Source organism: Crocodylus siamensis, chromosome 2 (assembly GCF_052110815.1).
Source record: "Crocodylus siamensis isolate JL-2025a chromosome 2, ASM5211081v1, whole genome shotgun sequence".
In the NCBI taxonomy this organism is placed as follows: Eukaryota; Metazoa; Chordata; order Crocodylia; family Crocodylidae; genus Crocodylus; species Crocodylus siamensis.
Window position 1 is genome coordinate 289,686,072 of NC_143396.1, and position 22,778 is coordinate 289,708,849.

General features: G+C 49.6%; 1 protein-coding gene and 1 pseudogene across 2 annotated transcripts in view; both read right to left on the reverse strand.

Annotated features, from left to right (window-relative positions):
* The window catches only part of SAMD4A (sterile alpha motif domain containing 4A), a 167,498-nt gene that overhangs the window by 135,107 nt on the left and 9,613 nt on the right, over positions 1-22,778 (reverse strand). The gene's annotated exons all lie outside the window — the stretch shown is intronic.
* LOC149872385 (U4 spliceosomal RNA) lies at positions 10,340-10,468 on the reverse strand (annotated as a pseudogene).

The window sequence follows — 22,778 nt, forward strand, 5'->3', positions numbered from 1 at the left end:
CCTGGCTTTAAGATCGAGGAATCTACACGTGTCTTCAATGCCAAGGGCAGACAAGGTTCTTCACATGAATCTGATATCTTTTATTAGACCATCTTAAATGCCAAACACATGCATAAGTAGTTGACATGGTAAAGTAGGGTGCAACCCCCTCCAAGGTAGCATTCATCTCCTGCAGCCACCAGTCGTCATCAGAGATGCATTCAAAGAGCTTCAGTGACCTGCCAGCCTTCTGGTGCCCAGTGGAGAGGGAGAAAAAGGAGGAGAAAAAGGAGGAGGAAGAGGAGGAATTTAACTTTTTCTGCACTCCCACTGGGTGAAGAAGTTAATTCAACATTTATTCTACTGGGGATTAAAACAGCCATCTGTTGAGTGTCCAGGCTAAGACTCCATCAGTCATGAACGTACACTTCCTTCTGCACAATCCCTCTCTGTCCAAATGTCTCCTTATTCCACAGAAGGAAGGCGTGATGGCCTGCTAAAGTCTAGACCAATCTGTCATATCCTCCTACTTCTACCAACATGCCCCAAATCATCGTTAAACTCCATCCAGACACCTTAGTGCTCATCTGTTTACAGACAGGAAAGCTCCACGTGGCTCTGATCAAAATCAAAAAGGAGGAAACGTGTCTTTCTTCACTCAGAGGAACTTTTTTTTTTTTTTTATTTAAACCTCAATCCCCAATGACAAGAGAAGGCCAAACCTATTGAGGAGGCGCTGTAATCCTTTGTCAGCGTCTGATATGGGGAAAAAGCCCAAATGATTTTTCAAATATAGGCCACGATTAAGGAACCGTAACAGAAGATGAAGTCAGACGGCAAGGGCAGGGCCCAGAGCTCAGCAGAGCAGCAGTCGACAGACTATCCCTTCCCAGACTTGCCCTCTCCACCTCCCAGGCAGTTTTCTGAGACTCCGTTAAAAGACCAGTCTGTATATCAGTCCACTTTTGCAGGCAGGGAGGCACGCTAGCCACGAGCAATGCATTGACCTGTGCACACACCCCAGCTCTGTGCTCGCTACCGTGACACGTGTCTGAAAAACATACACTTTCACAAAATGGTAATTCATTTAAACTTCACGGTACCCTTTGTCGGGCCACTTAACCACAACTCAGAGAGGAGGAAACTGAGGCACAAGGGAAGGCAAGCAGCCTAAGCAGCCTAGCAGAGCTCACCAGGGAGACTTCGGCTGTGTTGACACCACCACCCAGGTCCCCCTCACCTACAGGGGTTTTTTCCTCCCAAAAGAAAGCCTTTTTCCCCCGCTGGGACACAGGAATCAAGATGCCCCTGGAGGTCTCAGCTGTACAATGAAGCCCACGCAGCGGCAAGTGTTGATGCGATCAGTTCTCAGGCCAAATCATAAAACCCTAGGGTTGGAAGAGACCACCTGGTGCAACCCACTGCAGAATGCAACTCCCAAACCACCCTTGTGCAATGCTTATCCAACCTCTCCTTGGAAACCTCCCATGAAGGAGACCCCGCCACCTGCCTGGGCAGCCTCGTCCACTGCCTCGCTGGTGAAATTTTCCCTGTTACCTTTCTGAGATCCCATCTAAATCTGCTTGGTAGTGTTTTTAGACCTACGGCTTTGTGTCCTGCCATCTGTAACAAAGGAGAACAGTTGTTCACCCTCTCCTTTCTGGCAGTCTTTCCGATTATTAGAAGACTGCTATAACCCAACACCACCACCTTTTCTTCGAGCTTCAATGCACCTAGCTCTCTCAACCTTTCCTTTGTGTGTCTGGCTTTCCAACTGCAAAAGGACCCAGCAAGGCATGCAGGCCTACATGCATGGCCTCGGCCTCCGAGGGCTACCCACCCCTCCAACAGGGATCAGCCCCCTTTGGAAGAAGAAAGGGGCCTAACCTGGTTAGTCTAGGAAAGGAAAATCAGCACTATTTCTGTAATACTCCTTTACCTAATTATACAGCTGGCATGACATGAGAGGGAATGGAGGCTTAACAGGCAATTATGTCAAGGGCTTTGGAGACTCCTGGTAGCTGCCATCAGAGCAGGAGAGCTGAACTCTCCATAGGAAGCCCCCACATAGAGAGCAGGAGTCGAGAGTAACCTCCATGTCCCCAACACATCGATGCGTGTCGACTCTTCCACTTCAAGTCCCTCTCCACTAGAAGAAAGAGCTCGGCCCACACTGCAATGCAGGAGGACACCCGTGCTCACCAGCGTTTCCCTGGATTTGCTGCAGATCTGAAAGGAAATAATAGTATAGAAAGGGGTGGTGGAAGGGCAGTGCTTTATAGCAATACCCCTGGGCTATCAGGTGCCCAGCTCCAGATGAGGCAAAAAAGCATCGAATCTCCACTCCTCGTGAGCTTTTCTTCTTCAGTGCCATCAATCTCTCCAGCGGCAGGCCGCGACTATTTCTGCTTGGCAGAGGATGCCCGCATGGAGTAGGTAAGAGGGGAAACAGAAAACTCATCCTTTGCACTTTGCTTTTCAATGGATTCAAACTGAATTACAGAAGCAACACCGGCTATTACAAACACAATGCTCTGTTCTTGTTCCATGGCAGGCACTTACCACGCAATGCCATGCAATCTGTCTGCTATATTTAACATGGCCAACAGTCAGAGGCTTTAAACAACAGCCAAATCTCAAAATTACACACAGGTTGGGAGACGGGGTGAGTAGCTTCACATCTTCCTTCTGTTTATCTTAAAAACTTGGGAGAAAGTTGGGCAATGCAGGGAAAAGACCCTTGCTGCTTTCTTTGCAATTGCCTCCATCCTCCCAATTATGTTCTCATCCAAACAGGCAAAAGGCCAGCCTCTGGGGCTCCTTAGCACAGGAGAACTGCTCATCCTTGAAACTACACTTGCTTCCTGCAAGCTGAGAACAGGGCTTCACTTAAAAAAAAATAAATCTCAGTGTTTTGGGAAAGTTACTTCCCTGTCACAAATGATGCACTAAAGCCCAAATCCGTTGTGCCTTTGGGCAGGTGTGCAGCACTCGTGCAGCTGACGTCAGCCAGACAAGGGGCGTTTTGAGCCACTTGCACCAATTTTTTAATCTTCAGAGGTGGAGGGGTGGAAAACACCTTTACAGAGCACTGGCCCATGGGCAGGCCACACCTTGAGCACCCTGGATCTGTGCCCTAGTGACAGGGCCACCGCTGGCACGTCTTCGTTCATGTCCCTCCAGAAACCATGAGCCTCCTTCCCTGGTGCCACGCACAGCACTGCAATGGGGAGAAGCGGCATCTGAAATTATTAGTGCTTTTGTTATTTCCTGACTAGTCAATCCCCATAAGAAAGAAAAATGATGTTTCCTTGGAGCTGTCATTAGCACGCACCCATTAATGTTTTCAGCCGGCTAAAGGATAGTGTCGGAAGCAACCAGGCTTTGTACTGAAAACTCACACTAGACTAGTGTTCTATTGTGTGGGAAAGCTGGTGCCAGCACAGCCAGTATAGAGCTGTTTGTGTGCTGGCTCCCTGCTCCTCTTCCTGCCAGCAGAGCAAAACGAAACAAAAATCAATCATCATTTGAGAGGTCCCGATGCCTGGAACAGTCCTTCCGAGCCTGCCACTCCCCGAAGCAGAGCAATCTGTTTGACGCCCGTGCCACATCCCCATTACTGGAGGGAAGGTCCCTGCCCTAAGCGCTTCCTATTTTCCCCACACAGAAGGCTGGTCTGCAAAACCGGCCTATTGGTTGAGTGTTTCTTTTCACAAGCCACTCTCACAGGCAACCTATTGTGCACCTGCCGACAAGAAAAACCTCCTCCTGCTAGAGCCGAGAGCACCTTGCACCACCTTGCTGGTGGACACATGCTCCTAAAAAGCACCTTGCACCACCTTGCTGATGGACGCATGCTCCTAAAAAGGCACGTGTCCCATCCTGAGTCCGAGCTTCAACAGGCAGACTTCTGTCCTGACCTGTGTGAGTTCCCACCTGCCCACCCATTAGAAGCTGGCATCCAACAACATCTGTGGGGACCACTGATCTGTGAGAGGTTTCTCAACCAATGTTTTCCTTGGACGATGAGGAAAACGGCTGGAGGAGACATAAGGAAAGGGCTTGCACATGACTCTCCTCTGCTTGCACGTTGCTCTGAGCCAGGCCAGACGGGACAAACAGAACGATCTCCAGAGCACCATCATCCCAACAGGCTGCGTCGAAGTGACAGCCCCTAGGGGAACCACCTTAGACGCCCTCCAGCAGAAAATGTGGCTACATCCAGTCCACAATGGCTAGGAAGAGCCAAGAGGGGCTCTGCACAGCTCCTGAAGCGACACTTCCATCATCTTCACCTCACAAGTGGACAGAACAAGTCTCTGCTCAGTTATGAACATTTATGATGCTACTCCCGAGACACCAACAAGGATCCTGGCACATTTTCTTTAGGAGTCTTGCATCAATCAGGCCTGGATCATAGGAGAACAATGTTGTTTGGACTTAAATGCTGGTTGGATTCCTCTTTGTCTTCAAGAGGAGGTTGGATAGATATCTGGCTGGGGTATTATGATCCTAGCACTTGTTCCTGCCCAAGGCAGGGACGCACTTGACGATCTGTTCAGGTCCCTTCTGACCCTAGAAACTATGAAACTATAAATTGGGAAGGAGAAAATGGGGAACAGCCAGCCATCAGCAGATGACACTCTGGCTGCCGCAGAGCTCTCCGAGAGACTTCATATCTGCTGCTCTTCCCCGCGAAGCATCAAGAACGTGGCCTTCTGGGCAAGACGCCACAGAGGCACATTCATGCTGCATCTGTGCAGTGCCTAGTGCGATGGCTTTCCAGGCATCATATTAGCGCGTGAGGATAACTGCAAAGAAATCATTCATGGCCAAGCGGAGATCCAAGGAGCTGACCCACACCCAGTGAGTCACTGGAAACACTCATGCTCCTCTCAGAGGGAATTGTACTGGGCTACCGACAGGGAAGAGGCTCTGTCTCCCTCCTCTTTATTGTTGTGAGTCATGCCTGATATCCTATCAGACAAGCAAGGGTTAGAAACACGCATGCAAACCCACTTGGGAATATAGGTCCAAACAAAGCCTGCAGACTGGCCGGTGGAAAGAACAGCCTCCAAGCCACTGAGCCTGAACATCCTGGGGATGATTCACATATCCTACAAAGCACTCCGCATTATTCTTACTGGCATGAGCATCTATGGAAAACAAACACTTAGCTACATCAAGGACATGTCACAACAGTCTCAGCTCCGATCAGGCAATCCAATACTTGAGCCACATTCCCCCCCATGAACCCTTTCAATTTTTTTCATTTGCTCAGACAAAAGCTTCCTTTTATGTTTCTGGTCTCGCTGTGACCTTGGCTTTGATGGAAAAAAGGAGTGAAGTTGAGGAACAAATGGCAACCAACTCAACCCTGGGCAAAAGCTTCTTACACCTCATCGCTTGGCCCTAGAATATCTATACGATATCACTTGCTCCGAAGCAGAACTTTCCCTTTTCCCGCTGTTGGGCAGAGTTGTCTTAATTAGCAGGTATCATCTAGGTTGGGCTCGTGGGTCAATCCTAGCTTCAAGGCCTTGCACTGCAGAGCAGGAAGGTTTAGGCGCTCCTTGATGAGATCTTACCAGTTCGCTAAATGCGATGGCAGGAGACCTTCCCCAGGGAAGACCCTGTACCAAGAAAGGCGACTGCATGTCCCTGCTCCTCTATCTCCCATTCCAGAGTATGGTCAACTTTCCTGTTTCTAAAAATACTGAAAGCCTTTTGCAAATACACATCAGCCATCCTTCTGTGATCTACTCCAGTCATCTGTGTTTACCTCGGCTTGAAAACCTTCCCCTTTAAAATCATTAGTGTTCGTGAACTTTCCTTTTTATTTTTTTTTTCTTCTTACTAAGTATCCACTTATGTGCATCTTCAAGGATTATGGAAATAATAAAAACGAACCTTTTCAGCGAAGGAGCACAGAATGGCAAGAGGCCGTGTCAGCCTGCCTCCGAGCGCGCTGTTAATTCTCCGTTAAACAAAACAGGCCGCGAGGATCACTATAACAAAGATCATGTTCTGATGAAGGGGGTCTTATGCTCAAGTACTTGTTAGTTGTGGAGCCATAGAAATTAGCTCCAAGATCAAGTATATCCTTTCATTCATAAGGGTGACGCTCACACACATCTCTCTGCGTGATTTTTATACGATAAAAACTTGAAAAGCACAGGATTTGCCTGCCACAACAAAGCAGTAAGCCCATGACGATTCCTTCCTGAAGCTATTAGTTATATTTTCATGGTAGAAAAAGGACAACGTTGGACTAGGAACAAGCATCTTCACCCTGCAACTCTGGGAACAGCTAGGGCAAATGGCTGAAATGCCAAGCTTGCAACAAGTGCTTCTGCCCTTCATGACTATTACATTCTTGATTTTGAATTCAAGAGCCAGCTAAAAAATGAGAATCCAGGGATATTCATAGCCCATTAGAGCTTTATACACAAGACATAGCCTAAGGGATGGGCCAGTGTTTACAGACTGGAAGAGGGGAGAGACAGAGACAAGAGGTTCACATTTTCCAGTGGGACGAGATTCCAGAATTTAGCCAACAAGGTTCTTTGGGTAAATCTGATCTCTTTTATGAGACCAACTCAAATAGTTGGAAAAATTCTTCTTTGCAAGCTTTCAGGTACAAACACCCTTCGTCAGACTGAGGGAGCATCTGCATTTTCTCTTCTGCAGGTGCTTCCTCAGCCTGGCAAAGGGTATTTGTACCCGAAAGGTCGCAGAGAAGAATTTTGCCAACTATTTGAGTTGGTCTCATAAAAGAGATCAGATTCGCCCAAAGGACCTGGTCTGTCTACGTCCTTAGACCAACACGGCTACAACCTTGAGCTTAGCCAAAACACTTTTACTGAACCAAAATACTTACAGAAGGGGGACAACAAACAAAGGGAGGTGTTCAGCCTTGAGGAAAGAGCTGGATACAGAACATGGCTATAATTTTTCTTTTGCTAAGCTGCACGTGCATGTGTGCAAACAGAGCCATGGAGAATATCCACAGAGGTTTGGCAGGAAGTTAAACAAATCTTTGTTGACAGCTGAAATGATCAAATCATCAGTAATCTTTACACTTTTCCAAAGGGTAATGTGTTAAGGAAGAAGGTATGTGATACACTGCTCTGTTTCTCCATAGCCTGTGCTAAAAATTCGTGCCAATAGCCTCAAATGAAAGAGCGGGGAAGAACAGCGCAGGAAATACACAGGAACCAACATAACCCGGTGAACTGGTCACCTACATGTGCAGATTTTAGACAAAGGCTAGAGGTGAAAGCCTGCTTCCAAAGAATTCAATGGCAAAATCACATCGATTTCCACAGATTCACTATTTCCTCTGTCATCATCTTTCTGTTTGATGGAGTACCCAACGTACTGCTTGGCACACTCAATATGCAAGAGGTACTGTTAATTTTGCCTTCTCAAAGTGAAAATTCTCTTCTACTTCCTGAATCCCCCAAAAAACCCATCCTGCCATTATGCAAGAATCCCAGAAATGCTTCCTTGCAAATGTGTCTCTGTTCTCCCGTTCGCACTGGGGCAGACGCAGCCTGAGCCAATGTCACTGTCCTGATGAATCCTAAAATCAAATTAAAGTTCAAATTGATGCTATTGCAGAATCATTTTTCATTTATTTCCCAAAACCTCAAATGCCCCCCATAAGTTTAATTTCCCACAACTGCAATCCTGTGTGTGTCTGGTTTAAAAATGAAAGCACACAAACCCAAGTGCAGGAGAGGGGCTGGACCCAATAATCTGTACAGTCCCTTCCAGCCCCTAACAGTTATGAAACTAGTCTATCACAGCACATCCCTCTTTTCCATCTACCATATTGCAACAGAATACAACTGGAGGATTCAAATATAAAAACACGTCAGAGTTACCGCATCGCACGGACAACACATCTCACAAGAGGGGCAAACAAGGAACGGATGCATGCACGCATGGGCATTGGCACCAGAATATGACCGTCAGACAAAACAGCTGTGGACACTATAAAGCTTCCCCATTTTCTCTACAGCAGCAGGACTTTTTTGAATTCTTTCGAATACAATCAAGGAATCAACAAAGCTACAGATTAAACACTAAGCAACAGTTCAGGAACACCTGGATTAACATCACCACCTGTACAACAAGGTTAGCCTTGCAAAAGAGCAATGCAGAGTCTTTCCTGCTCATCTGTTACTATTAACAGTTACTAGCTCATAGTCAAGAAAAGCTAGAGTCAATCGTAGAGCCAATACAATTAAACGTTGCTATCAGATGATGGCAGACTGCTGAAAATCTCTCTTAGGAAAACCAGAGTATTTGCCAAAAATAGATACGGTATCAGAGAGGTTCATCTTTAAAGCCACGCTGCTATCTGGACTCAACACGCAATTCCTTCCCAAGAGAAACGGCGGTGCCCTGTGACAAGTTGCAAAGCTGCCCAATCGACCTGACAGGCGTCACCTACATAAAATACGTGTGCTGTATAAGTAAATCGGCAACATGATGGTGTTGTGCGCTCTGCACATAGCTGCGTTATTTGAGGGAGGGTGGGAACACGTTTTATATGGGGCATCTCCAGCCAGTGCCAGTAATGCCGTTATACCACACATCCTCTTAGGAGGGTAATAAATTTTTAACGTAGCAAATCATAGAATGATAGATAATTAGGGCTGGCACGGCGCTCAGGAGGTCACATGTAGTCCAACCCCCTGCTCCAAGCAGGACCAGCCCCAACTACATCACCCAGCCAAGATGGGCCTTAAAAACTTGCAAGGATGGAGACTCCACCACCTCTCTGGATAACCTGTTCCTGTGCTTCAGCACCCTCCTGGTTTGTTGTTGTGGGAAACATCATTTTGACACCTGGTTTGGTTTGGTTCATTGCACCACACTGGGGCAGAGGGCTGGACTAGATGACCTCCTGAGGCTGGTTCCCGCCCTGCTTTCCAATGATTGTAGGTCTCAACCAAATAAGAGCATGCATAACTACAACTCATTTGAGAAACTTCCGCAAACCCCTTTTCCCCACATGACGACAGCAACATTTCAAAGCTCAGATGTCTGGAGAACTTCCAGGCCTAAAAGGAAATGCCGGAGAAGCACTTTGGAGACAACAGCATTGGTATGACAATAGCACCAGGGGACCCCATTATAGGCACAGACTACAAGGCAACCCTTGGTTTCATGGGGAGCTTTGCTTACTCCCCCCGACTCCCTGCAAGACATAACTGGACAGGCAGCTGCTTTTTTTTGTGCCTTGCCTCCCAATCAGCACCCAGTTGCTCCCCCCACCCCTTAGTTATGTTGCCTCCCCCCCACTAGCCAAAAAATTAGAATGAGAAAAACCATCACCCATGGACAGGCACTGCCAGGTCCATATGCTGAATACCGCCCTGTTCCCCACCCAATTTACAGTCTCCCCAGGGCTTCGATGCTGCTCTCGCGGTGTGTCAGGCTGCAATGCATTTAACAGCATCCTTGGCCACGGGCGTGTCCGGGAGGTTCCCAAATGGCAACGGTGAGGCTTGCACGACAGCCCTCCGTTTCTCCTACATGCATCCATTTAGTGTTTGAGATTACCGAAGCCCCGACACTCGTGAAGCAGTAATTAAGAACAGATTTAATTTTAGATCTTATGGCACTTTGCTGTTTCACATTAGACTGTTCAATTCATCAGCTCCGACCCTGATACTATCACTACATTTGCAGCTCCTCAAACAACCAAACCTCAGCCATCTTCTCGCTGTTCAAATAAGGAGCGATGCGGATCCGGAGTTTGCATTGTCTGCATCCCTCCTAGGAGCCGGATCATGAGCCATTTGCTGATGTGCCCTAGGTGGTCCACAGTGACCTCTGCGGTATTAGACCCATTTTTACCAAAAGCCATATAACTCATCCCACAAAGCTAGGGGAGAATGAAGTGGAGGGAGGGTTTCAGAATATTGTACTTGGCCATTTTAACTTAACGGCAATAAAAGCATCCCAGGTTGTGGCTTAGCTTGGAGAGACAAGAAGACAGGAGGCAACCTCCCTGGGCTGATGCCTTGCACACAGATAGGACAGCAGAAAGGCATTGCCTTCAGAGCCATTGCTCCCCCCTTCCTAGGCAAAGAGGTGAAGGTAAGAAGTGGATATATGATGTGCCAGGGATCAGAGAGATCACTGATGTCAATGCTGGGGTTCAGGACAAAGACCATGTCTCTCCCAGTCACAGTCTGCTCCCACACTGGATGCTCCAGGGCCAGCAAACCAAGGCACCAGCCCAAACACAGCGCTCACAGCAGGCCTACAAGCGAGTGCTGCAGGAACAGGCGTTGCAGGAGCTCCAGCAGTCACCCCCTTCCTCTGACACGCTAGTGCGGGGACCCCTTAAAGCTCAACCTGAATTGCACCTTCATGCACATCTGCTATTCACTCAACTTGGGTCTACAACTAGCAATAATCACGCCTCGGATTAACCTCATTGGCTACGATACTGCCACTGCAGTGACAGAGGAACCTAATGTTGCAATGGTCTGCCTCTCAAGAAACCAAAATCTTTGTTTCTTCAGATAAGGGGCAATGAAAGAGTGCCAGGAAGGGTGCATGGCAGGCACCCGACTCACACCAGCTACTTGGTTATGAACAGACAAGCTACCGTGGCCTGGCTCAGACCACAGGTCCATCCTGCCCTATCCCCTGAGTCACCAGGGCAGAGAGTGGATGCTGCAAGGGAGCATGAACTGGGTCCCCTGCTCCTCTCCCACTCGCAGCCTCCAGCATTTAAGGTCTAGGAAGCTTGGATGCAGAACCCTTATGCTCGGTAGCATCCTCCAAGACTGCGTCTGATTCCTTTCTGAACCTGGCTGAGCTGTCAGCTTCGGCCACATTGTGTGGCAACGAGTTCCACATCTTAATTACTCGCTGTGTGAAAAAGGACAGCCGTGTGTTCGTTTTGCGACTCTCTTTTGTCACTCCAAGGAGCTCTGCATGGCCCATCGGTCTCAGCTCTGAAGACGCAACGCCTCCAGGAAAGGAAGGCTCTTGTGGTCCCATCGGCTGACGGGCACAAAAGTCACACGTGCAATAGAGGATGCACCAGAAGTTGGTCCCCAGGTGGCCACGACTGCCTGCTCCAGAAGCCTTCCTAGGTCCCCAGACCAGAAGGCCGGGCTCTGTCCCGCTGGCTGAAGCAACACCAGTGGGACATGGACAGAGATGGGCTTTTGCCTGAATCTCTGCCCCATGCAGGGGATTATCACAGTCCCCTCTGACTTGAAATGAGGCAAACCTCTAGGGAAAAACAGCAGTCAGCTGGCGTGGCACTGCAAACCCCTCCTGAGCCAGGCAGCAAGAAGCCAGCCCTGCCCTTCACCCCTACTCATGCCTCCCAAGCCAGCTCGGAGCAGTCCCCAGCGCCCTCCCTGGCGCCACCACCCAGCCCCGCTGCCTTAGACCAGACCAGAGCAGTGCTTTAATCACTTGACGTCCACATAAGGTTCTTCGGGGAAATGAGATATCTTTTATTAGACCAACTCAAGAGTTGGAAAAAATGCTTTTTGCAAGCTTTCAGGTACAAACACCGTTTTTCTGGGAGAGTCTGCAGTTGTCTTGTGCTCTCCTGGATGGGATGGGAACCTCCAGGCTGCACAATGCCAGTGCCACTCCCTCAGACGTACACCCGTGCCCCTCAGGGCTCGATCGGCCTGCCTAAGGAAAGGGCCAGCTGACCCTCTCATGCGGCTGCACTCAACGATGCTGGAGAACCAGCCTCATGTACAGGTACCAGGGCAGCACACAACAGTCTCCTTATGCATGGACACACACACATATAGAGCAAGTGGCAGTCACAACAGTCTGCTTGTGCATGGACACATGCACACACAGAGCAAGTGGCAGTACACAACAGTCTCCTTGTGGATGCACGCACACATGCACACACACACACAGCAAGCACCATTTTCACCTTCTTGGTTGTAGCCAAGGACCAGGGCCTGCATGGGTCACCGTTCTCACTGGTTTTCCCTGGCTTATACAGCACCAGTGTGAAACTGGGAGTGGGGGGAAGCAGCACCTGAAACGTCTCCACTGGGCTGCTGAAGCTGCCTGAGAAATCAGGCAAGCCTTTCCGGGCCTTTGGGGGAGGTGGGTGGAGGAAGGTACACACGAAACCAAACTGAGAATTTCACCAGTGGAAGCAAACGTGCACGTCGTCTGCATAGACCCCAGGGTCTCGTTTCCTGTTCAGCTCTTCCTTAAGACAGAAGCATTGTTTCCCTGACTGCAAGTCTGCAGAGAAATGAGACGCACCAGGCATTTAAATGGCAAAAAATGATGCCTGGCATGACCTTGCATTATTGCAGAGTGCTGCAACATTAAAAGAAAATGAGAGTGACTTGTTAAATCCTATCACCGGTAATGCAACCCTACTGCTTTGACTTTGCAGGCAAAAATTAAGCTCTTACAAATCACCACTAACACTTTAATGCGGCTGGATTTAGTTTAGTATTTTACATTCCTTCAGTTCCAATCGACTCGGTTATCCTCGTGCTTGCTTTTTTTGTGCCCTCCTGGTGAAAACTGCAACAACAAACGATCCGATGCGCTTACCCTAGAGAAGGCCGCACCCCCCAAAGATATTCTGAAACAGAAAATGATGTATCTTTTTCTAACAGCTGGATTACAGTTTGTTAATCCACGCTGCCACGGACAGGTTTTGAATCTCTTCGAAGACAACAACAAAAAAAAAGCGGTAGAAGTTAAGACCAAAGTGAACCAAAACCATGCAACAGGGATTGCTAACAACTCTATTAGACTTTGCATAACTGATAGGTAACTAATTTTAGGGTTAAATTTTGCTCCTAGTTAGTTCAGATTTAAACCAGTTTAACTCCACTGTGCTGTGTTCTGGACATATATTTACCTCCACACCCTAGTAGGTACACACCTCTCAGTCCGTTATTAATGGATTTTAGCAGTACGACATGCCGGTGCAGAGGAGTCTTGGGAAACTGAGGCATGGGGTAGATGAAGTGATTTCCCTATGGCCATGCCTGCGACTGAGCGGAAACCTCCCAAGTCCCAGTTATCTGCCAGATGGCTTGTCCTGCATTAAAAAGCCGGTGGAGCGATGCAAACCTACACCTCCTATCTTCTTGTCACACTGGCAGAACCCATCCCGAACGGTGGCTCCACGCCAGGAAGGGAGGATGTGATGGTGTCACCCCGCTCGTGCAGCTGCTCCCTGCAGGTAACCAGACCTGGTTTGCATCCAGACCCCACAGGTATCCAGTCCTTGCTTCACCGATAGGGCTAAATTACCCACTTCCACGTTGGAGCCAACTAAACATCGGCTTTTCTGCACCGCGTGGGCCGAGCCAGCATTGCCGCTCCAGTGCAAGCCCCTGCATCACAGTGCCGCACTGAAGGGGTGTGAAGAGCAACTTGCAGTTCTCCCCACTGTCGGGCTGAGCTGCAGAGAGCTGGGCTGCTTTGTAAACTGGCAATGCCCCTGCAGAGGAGCCATCGGCACCCACACAGCTTCTGCCCCTCTTGCAGAAATTGCCAACATAAGGAAGGACTAAGCTGCATTGCTGATGCCAATACAGCCTTCCTGAGCAAGCCACACGTGACTGTTTCTGTCCCATAGGGCTAGCAGAAGGGGACAGCAGCAACACAGCACAGACCCTACTGGGTCCTCAGGAAGGACAACAAAGGGTTCTTGCAAACTCCTTCCCGGGTCCAGATCTGGCGAGCCCTGCCACGCTGTACGTGAACAAGACTTACCCACCAGCCCCTGAAAGGCTTTACAGCATCCTTGGATGGTGCCGTGCCCTGCCCAATACCTGGCACCTTGGAGAAAGGAAAACCCCAAGGGAAGCCAGAAGCCAAAGTTGTGCATTGAAGGGAAGGGGGCAAAAAAATTTTTCCTTACCATTAGAAGTGACCAGCAGCAGCCCTGGAGCGTGGAAAAAAATGAATTAAATACATTATAATGCAGTGCAACAAATAGCGTGCACATTTTAAAAGCTCAGGAGAAACAAGGAGGAAATTGGGGAAGAAGACTTCATCTCAAAATCATTGAAAGAAGGGCTGGAAGGGACTGCAGGATGTCACATCTATCCAATCCCCTGTTCAAGACAAGATCATCTCCGACTAAACCATCCCAGCCAAGAGCTTGTCACAACTAGGCAGCCACGCCATCCCGACTTACACACACCATCTGAGGGGGGACTGAATAGCAGCCTTTAACTCCCGGCAGGATGGTACCAAAGAGGATGGAGCTGGCCTCTTCTCAGTGGGGGCAGATGACAGGACAAGGAGCAATGGGCGCAAGTTGCAACAAGGGAGGTTTAAGTTGGATATTAGGAAAAACTCTCTCACCAGGAGGATGGTGAAGCACTGGAAGGGGTTACCTAGAGAGGTGGTGGACTCTCCGTCCTTGGAGGTTTTTAAGACTTGGGTAGACAAAGCCTTGGCTGGGATGATGTAGTTGGGGCTGGTCCTGCTTTGAGCAGGGGGTTGGACTAGATGTGACGTCCTGAGGTCCCTTCCCACCCTACTTTTCTATAATTTTATGATCTACTGGATTCTCTGTGATCCCTGCAACTCTCCCTACATAGAGAGATGTGACTATAAAGAGGTGGGAAGAGAATCAGCCCCCACTTGCCTGCTGATCTAGCAAGAGCACTGGTGGAGAAAGGAGCCAGTAAGCCCCAGCCAGGGTATCAGAGCACTCCCCACTTTCGTGCAGGCTTGCCACTTGTGACGGGAGTTTGGGTGGGCCATTTGCTCACGTGGCCTAGTACTATACTGTAAAGCAGTGATTCTCAACCCTGGGGAACCTAAACATCCTTTCAAGGGTGCCATGGGGTGCCATGCAATGTTAGCACCATTAGGTAAGCAAACATGGCTCACAAGATAAACCCAGAGACACAATCCATAGCAGTGGCCTTTCTGTGCTCTTTGCAATAGAAAAACTGCTCTGTTATTTTCCTGTAATCAAAAAAAAGTGAAAATAGAGGTGGCATTTTCCAAGGGGGGGGCTTCAAGTCAATCCAGGGGTGTCTCGAGTCTAAAAAGGTGGAAAACCACTGTCGTAGAGAGCCCCACTAAGATTGACAGGGTAAACCCCTACGCAGCACCGACAGCCGGACCCCTGCCAAGCAAACTGCAGCACGGGGTGTCTGCTGGCTGGCAGAGCCTGGGTCCCACCCCACTGCGCCTCTGCTCCATGAGCCGCAACGCTGCAGGCAATTTTAGTGATGGAGGCAGGGAGAAGGAAATGGAAACCGGGCACGCAAGAAGCAGCAACGCGCGGCAGCAGCATCCAAACCAGTTTCCTGCCCGGGCTAGATCTGAGAGCAGGAAAACAGCCCTTGTCTCCTCTGCAGAACAAAGAGGGAGAGAGGAATGGCCCGGGTCAGAGGTGATGCCTGGAGGGAAATGCCTCCTATTGTAACAGGGCTTCGTTCTTCCATGACGAAGCAAGCTTGAAAAATGCACCCCCCCCCCGCAGCCATCCTACCCCCAGAGCATGGCTGCTGGGGGGCCAGCATGCTCTCGTGGCTGATCACAAGAAGGCTCAGGCCCAGGCAGGGGAAGCCCCCGTGAGACCACGCTGGTTCAATGAAACGACCACGACACACAAGAGGTGCAGCAAGGCAGCGAGCCCTGCAGCAGTGGTGCTCAGCCTTGTTAGACAGACTCAACCACCCCGCCTTGGAAAATGCCAGCTCTTGGCTTCCTCTCATTTCTTAACGATGGGAAAATACTAGAGCAATTCTTCCGCTGCAAAGAGCTCAGAAAGCAGCGTGGTTTTGAGACCAGGCACCCGCACAGCCTTCTCTTTTCTTTCGGCTCGGCCGTAGCAGATGTCCCTAGGATGGACCCGCTACGACGTGTATTGGAAGGGATGCACATGTAGAGGTGACACGGGCATCTGGCGAATAGGCCCAGCTACACTGACAGCAGCCAAATGAGGGGATGGGATAAAGGAAGAACCTGCCCCAAAAGCCACCCAGGGCACAGATATTCCAAAGGCCACTGGCAGCATCAACGTCCCCCCGCCCCCCCGCTCCTCCTTTCTCCCTAAAGCAGGAGAGATTGTGCTTTCTTAAACCGTGATCTAGCAACAGGACCTGGGTCCATGGATTTCTGGCTGTTTCATGTCAGGTGGCACCTCCCCATGCATCATGCCACCCCTGCTGCACCTCCTTCTAGTCCCGGGTGTAGGGAGACAAGGGCTGGACAGCCAGGCCCTCTGTATGCCCCCTGCTTGGATGGGTACTCGGCAGCAACGGTACTGTCTCAGAGCATAGACAAACAAACCAGTTTAACCAGGGAGGGGAAGAGGAGTTTATTCTGGCTCAGCTGGACCCACTGTAACTGTGTCGGGTGTTTGCTCCCATCCCGGGGCAAGTCAGAAACAAGTCGTGGCAGCCAACCCAGGAACGAAACAGAGTTACTGCAGCTTAGTTATACTTATTGTGGGATAGGAGCAAACGGATGAAATGGTTCCAATGAATCAGCTGATGCAATCTCAGGAACGGCAAATCCTCCCTTTCTTTAAAACGGAGGATTTTAAAGAAAGGGAGCACAGAAGTCCCTGCTGTGAGAGGGGTCCCTGGATGCAGGATCTACAAAGGGCGAAAGGAATTGCCGAGGGAGGCAGCAGCACCAGCCACGCTGACCCTCGAAGAACGCACTCGGGAAGAAAGCATGCCAAGATCCATTCTGCCTAATACAGAGTGTCTGAAAACATGGTAGCTGGCCTTGGTTCACCCAGGACAAGGCCTGCAAGTGAGGTGCTCCTGGGAAAGTCTTCAATGAACATAGCTCAGTAATTAAGGTCTTGTACAAGAAGATGAAGAGCTGAAGATTTCACACCACATGCAAGGAGCCCTAAATCAGTGCCCAGGCATCACCAGGCAGCCTGCTAAAAAAGCAGCACCTAGTTTGCACAAAACCGACCCCGCTGACATTGCCTCCACCACTACAACACTGCTATACAGTGGGTTAAGGCAGTCTGAAGCAAAGCCAGCAAAACCTTGTCCTCTTGCAGCAACTATTTTACAAAATGGAATGAAACAAAGTCATCCTTCTACGTGGTATTCGGCATTGCCTTCATCTGCTGATTTTCCAGACTTGAGGAAGGGCACTTTGGGCCTGACAGCTAGTCTAACATCTCTCCCAACTACACCTAGCCCAGCAAAAGAGGTTACCAAGCAAACCTGGCTTTGCTAAAATCAACTGCATTGCACCAGCCATGACCCTGCCCTTAAACTTGGAATAAGGTGCCTTCAGCTCCCAAACCTTGGCAGTTTAGGACTAGAGAGCACTCCAAGGGCAGCACAGGTCGGTCCCCTTAAATACAGCCCAATGACCTGACCGGACGCAGCTCAGAACAATCAAGTGAACACTTTTATTTTAATGAGAAAATATGGGATATCAGTGCTGACACCCAACTGGGCTCTCGCAGGGATTTGGAGAAATGAACTCCTATTCCTTCATCCCTTTCTCATATTGGGGCATGACCATAAAGTGCTCACTTTCAACAATGCAAAAGCACTCGGTTATGTTTCTGAAATTATTTTGGGCATGGCAAAGTATGTTCCTCTCTCCAAAGGGTTAATCTGAAGAACAGTTGCCAAAATGCAGAGAACACAGTGAAACAATAGCCTCTCTGATGAAATTCCTTCACTCGGTAGAGAAACCAGTATCCTCCAGCTGCCACGACTTGTCCGGAGAGACCTCCTAGTGTTTACCCTCTCCCATAAAAAGACGGCAAACTGAAAGCTGCAAGTGCCATTTGCAGATAATGAATGCAGAGCCTCGCACTTTAGCCACAACACAAAAGTTATATTAATGCAACATTTGCTTTGCATGAAATATAAAACTGGGGCATGGGCTGAAGCGTAGTGATGCAGACCACCTGTTACTAGTATAGAGGCTTACTATACTTACTGGTACAGAGGCCACTTTGAGCAGCTCCATCCCGTTACATACTCGTTCTTTGTGGAATCTCTTATAGATCATGTATAAAGACTGCTTAGCTTGGCTGGACAGCCGTTTTTGCCGTAGCTGTTGCCCTGATGCATAGCTGAATACAGCATGCACTTTTCAAAATGAAGGTCATCTTCCTGGGCAAGGTTTGAAGCATCTATTCTTTATATATATTTATCTATATAGATATAGCAGCTGACACCGAGCCAATTGGCTTGCAATACTTTTATTACAAAAGGTGATTAGATGCACAATCCAAGATGTCTCCTCTGTAGGGCATGGAGAAAGTCTCTTAAAGAGACACCTGAATTTTTCTTTTAAAAGCTGGCCGGCTTCAGAGAATGGATTTCCTAACATGACATCCCTTTCATCGGATGGATGAGACTTAACAATAATAACATGCTAGAATTGGTCCGAGCCGGTCTCTTCCCCCACCCTCGGGGCATGGTTAGAGGAGTCTTGGGAGGACTGAAAAGCAACAAGAGAGCTCTCAGGGCTCCTTTCTTCTCTTCTGACACTTGCTGCGTGTGCGTGTGCACCTCCCTACCTGCTCGCTTGCATTTCAGCTCTGCTTCTGGTCTTACTGCCATGCGCTCACTCGGCTGGCACCATCAGCCAGAGGGTGAAGTGGACTATATACCTGGCACTGCCATGCACGCAAAGCCAACAAACTGCAAAAGATAAAGACACCCACCCACTCCATCTCCTTTGGCTTTGTCAGACTCCACGTAAACCTGCAACAACAGCAAGGACAGCATTCACCACTGGAAACGCAGCGCAGCAAAGGGGACACTGTCCCCTGGATTAGCGGGTAAAAATGGACCGTGAACAAAGCAGGGCTGGGGGTTGTTTGGGACTTGAAAGTGCACCTTGTTATCAGGGATGTAAATGCCTGATCAGGACTAGCAGCAGCCTACACCTCCCAGCCACAAGCATGGGTCCAAACATCCAGCCCCATGCTGAAGGCTACATCGCACCTCCCAGCACAGCAGACAGGCGACAGAATAGGACCCAAGCAGCTGCAGTGAGCAACTGCAGTAGCTTGAGGTCATCTTCAGGGGAAACAGCCCCTGGTGTCCTGGGGAAAGGGGAGGTAAGGGCTCAGCTAGTGCTACTTTTACTGGGATGCCAGCGCACGTATACGGATGAGGTCCCTGTGGCCCCCCTCAACCTGGCTGGACACACTGCTGGGCCACAAGGATGGAAGGAAACCGGTCCCCCTGCACACTTCCCACGCCCCAGCATCCAATTCAATGCAACCAGTGACAGACCTCCCACCGCTGTCCACGGACATGGGGTCAGCCCCCAAGATCGGACTTGGCTGCAGCAAAGCCACTGGAATCAGCACCGCGCAGGCAGGGTCAAACCCCCAGGGGCCAAAGCGTGGCTTCAGGAGGAAAATCCTGGTGCCTCTGAAATTGGTTCATCTATTTCCATTGAGCCAATACTAATTTTCCCCTGGGCACCTTCACAATATGACATGTAGGCTACAGCAAACTCCTGGAGGTCCATGCTTAGCTGCCCTTGAGCACCCTGCTGTATCATCTATGCAGGGGTCAGCAACATGCAACCCATGGAGCCGGCAGGTTTCAGCAGTGCTCGTGCCAGGACCAGACAGCTGGGGAGATGTGCCCACTCTGCAGCCACCGGATGGGGAGAAGTGGTGGTAGAGAAAAGCAGCACCAGCCGGGTCAGAAAACCAGCCAAATGGGCCCACCGCTCTGAAAAGTTATTGCCCATTGTCCTGTAAAGCTGTGCATTGCTACCTAAATCAGGAGCGTCCAGAGGGAGCTTGGGAGCCAAGCAGTGTTGTGGTTATAAAGGCTCTTTTAAGGGGAAAAAAAAACCATTATTCTTATCAGTTTAACATAATGTGACAAGCTGATAACAATTCTTGCCGTACGGGGTCACTCAGGTAGTTAACACTCAACATCTCATCTACATCCACGTTATCAGGAGGGAAACAGCCTGGAAGTCTATTTTTAAAACACACCACTCTGGCACAGAGAGATTTTTGTTTAATTAACAAACCTTGCTGAGCTGTGCTAACGGCACGGGCAATGCAAGGCAAAAAACAAAATTTTAAAAATCCCACTGACTAGTGCTTCATAGGAAACAGAAGGGAGTATCCTACAGGAGAGACCACATCTGTAAGGAAAGTGGTGAACTGCTCATACAAACCACTTGGCAAATCCATTTTTTTCATTTTTCCAATTTCTTTTTTTTTTTACTACTGAAGAGAAAGAGGGTGGGGAAGGGGGAACTGGTTTTCTAATTTTCTAATTTTCCACTGACAGTCAAAAGTTAAATATTCTGGGGGAAAAAAAATGTTCCTTGGAGGAAAAAAAAGTTTCAAATGAAAAATGTTGATCAGACCTACACTGCATATGCGAGGTGGGTAAATGGATTTAAAGTGCACCTACATGCAAACCCTATTCCGTCCCGTGCAATTAGCCTGAAAAACAGCCAGTGCAAAAGGCCGGAGGTCATCCTTTTCCTTGCTGAGTTTTAGTGACTCAATTTTAAGGGTCAGGGGATGGTCTTACAGCAGCAGATGAATAGATGAACTTTGAGGAATTGAACGGGGTGGACGGAACCGCATGTAGGCTCCTAAATCCACTTGGATGCCCTAGCGCTGCTTTTGATGAACGCACATACATGTCTATCCAGGTGCGGAGCAAACATGACCACATAGTTTCATAGTTTGTAGGGTCAGAAGGGACCTGAGCAGATCATCAAGCCTCTCCTCGTAGGGCCTGCCCTGCTGCTCCCTGATCATGCGAGTGGCCTCCTCTGGACCCTCTCCATGCTGGCCATATCTCTCCTGAAGTGCAGCACCCAGAACTAGACACAGTACTCCAGCTGCGGCTTGACCAGTGCCACATAGAGGGGGAGGATCACCTCCCTGGACCTGCCTGGACATAGCAAACAGCAGGAAAAATAAACCGGCCACAAGCAAGGCCAGGTGAGTTGTTTGGCTGAACTGAAGGTCACAACCAAAATCAGTTAACATTTATGGGAGAAGAAAGCAAGAGGGCAGAGGTACAACTCTCTAAAATGTCCGAGGTTCCCGCCTCCGGGCTGTCTCTTGCTTCAGAGCACAGAGTAGGTGGAAGCAGGGATGGACAGATGGACGGACACTGCAATTCTCACCTGCAGCATATACAGGCCGCTGTAATATATGGAAAAATAAAGCCATTTTTAAAGCAAGGCACCTGGGCTGCAAACTTCCATTAACTTCCAGGGAGGATCTCCACTGATTTCCATGGGAGCTGATTTGGTCTCCTCATGCATCAGCACTTCTGGCAGTCAGGAGCTGCATGTGCATATTATCAAAGGGCTGGGTATCTGCTCGACCACGTGGCTAGTCCTCATGCTGCAGAGAAGAGGCTTTTTCCCTCCCAGTCTTACAAGAAACTTGCCCTGCTTCCAATTGCAGCATCAGGCATCACAGAAGAGCAGCCCGCGAGCCTAGCCCGCCTGGCCTGGCAGAACTGAGGGCACGTTGTACCCTTCAGCATCAGGGACTGTTAACAGGGGCGAAGCCTGTGATCGTCTGGTGCAGGGGTGGCCAACCTGCAGCACGGGCAGCCTCTGTGCAGGGCAAGTGGGAGCCTGGGGACAGGTAGCACAGTTGCAGAGAGAGCAGGGAGCAGAAAGCAGAGCAGGGAGGGAACAGACAGCAGGGAGCAGAAAGCAGAGCGGCAGCTCATTTGGGGAGCACAGGGCAAGGCGCAGAAAAGCAGAGCGGTAGATCAGGTCAGGGAAAGGATTGGAGTGGCACCTGGGGAGGGCACGGGACTAATTTGAATTCATGGAGCCCGCTGAGATGTGTGCAGGCCGCTTCACTTCCAGCCTGTACGTGAGTCTTCGCAGGACCCAGGCCTCACCAAAACAGTGCTCGCATTGAGAAGTCCTTACCAAACTCTCCGTTACAACCACAAAACCAAGTCATTTCATGCATGTAAAGAAGAAAAAAAAAAGGTAAGATGTTAACCAGGCACTGGAGGTGTGATTTTCTGCTGTGAAACTCTGCACCTGCATCTGCTCTTTCGCACATTTGCCTCTGCTCTGGGAAGGCCAAGAAAGGATGGTGCACCCACTACAAGTTCAGGGAACAAAGAAAATGGGATTCCCATTCCTGCCCGGCCTTAAGCCATTTAATCTTCACCCCATCCACGACAGGCGAGACGCATCTCTGGCACATCCCATAGCGGACGACGACTCCGCGCCGATGACTCGGTTCAGCTTCTCCTCAGCCCCTTCTTGCAAAGGCCAGGGTGCAAACCTCTCCGCTAGCACCAGGGCTGCAATGCGTTGTTTTATCCAGGAAACCTCCTGCAAAGATCTCTGCCTCCGAAAGAGAAACCATTTAAACCGTGCACTCGTGGAAGTCTGACTCCCTGCTTAAAGCAGCATCTAAAGAGGTTGTAACAGGGTGGGAGCAGAGGGGAGATGGAAGCGTCTACCCCAACCCAGAGCCCAAGCTGCTCCAGATGCTGCAAGGTGGGCACGTGAGACAACATGGCCGGTGGCTTCGTTATCGGGATACTAGCCTCCGCAGGTCTCCAGCTCTGCTTCCCATGGCCAGTGGGAGCCCACAGAAGTAACTCAATGAAGGGGTACGGCAGGCAAGACGGGACTGAAGGGGGTATGGGAGCCGTGACAGGTGTGCAGACGCCTCTTAGGGAGCCTGGAGTTGCAGAGGAAGTGCTCTGCATCCATTCACCCCGAGCAGCAACACAGGAGTGGCCAGCATGTGCACGAGCACACGCACGCTCACACTTCGTGTCCGGCTTGGCCCCGAAAGCAAGCCTCTG